Raw genomic sequence first — 843 nt, 5'->3', positions numbered from 1 at the left:
TGCAAGCTCAAGGTTGATGTGTAATCTTTGTGGTCGAGGTTATATTTTTATTTTGCAGTAATGGATTTTCACTTATAAGGAATTTAACAATGATGTGCTGCTTGCAAACCAGAGGGAAAAACCTAGTAGTATGGCTTGAAAAAATGTACCTTCCCTAATAGGCAATATTTTATATCGTCTTACCGGGTTCCATTTCTAACGCCAAGTCCTTTTATAAATAGTTTTTGCTATCTGGTACTCTATATTCACCTCACTTCCTTATGTTCCATCTAACTTCCCTACCTTTTCGCTCTTTGGCGTCTGAAACTACCTCATCTGTATTCGGGATGTTCAGCAGGCGGCGTTCTAGCTTTCGTAATGTTTGCTCTCTGATTGTTTATCCGACTTTCCTTATCATGTCAATCTGACTGTTATTATTCGTATCATTTTCTAATCTTTGCTATTTAATTGCCCTATTTTCACCTCACCTATGTATGTTCTCCTGTCTAACAATTCTGTCCATCCCAATCCTTCAAATTTGCTATACAAATGAGAAAAGTTATTCTAGAAATCTTGATCATTCTCACTTTCGCTTCTTCACTGGCTATCGGTCATTTCACCTAAGAATTTTCACTTTCATTGTCTCCTTTGTCTTATTTTTCCTTATTGCTTGCCTTTCATTGGACACAACAGAAGCTTCTGAATTCTTATTAAACAGGGATCTACCGGACAGCCTCTTCTGACGAACAATCTGAATTAAAAAGATAAAATTTCGAATTTCGGCGAATCATTTTGAAATACATATACGAAGTTCAAAACGTATTAGACGAAACAAGTTTAGAATGTGCAAATCACCAAAAGGAA

The 843-nt window shown here is 36.1% G+C and overlaps 1 protein-coding gene across 1 annotated transcript in view; it reads right to left on the bottom strand.

Moving 5' to 3' along the window:
* The window catches only part of LOC119593497 (GTP cyclohydrolase 1-like), a gene marked incomplete at both ends in the record, with an annotated part of 6,766 nt that overhangs the window by 2,009 nt on the left and 3,914 nt on the right, over positions 1-843 (bottom strand).

This window comes from Penaeus monodon, chromosome 32, assembly GCF_015228065.2.
Source record: "Penaeus monodon isolate SGIC_2016 chromosome 32, NSTDA_Pmon_1, whole genome shotgun sequence".
NCBI classification, from domain to species: Eukaryota; Metazoa; Arthropoda; class Malacostraca; order Decapoda; family Penaeidae; genus Penaeus; species Penaeus monodon.
This window is presented reverse-complemented; position numbering and strand designations above follow the sequence as displayed.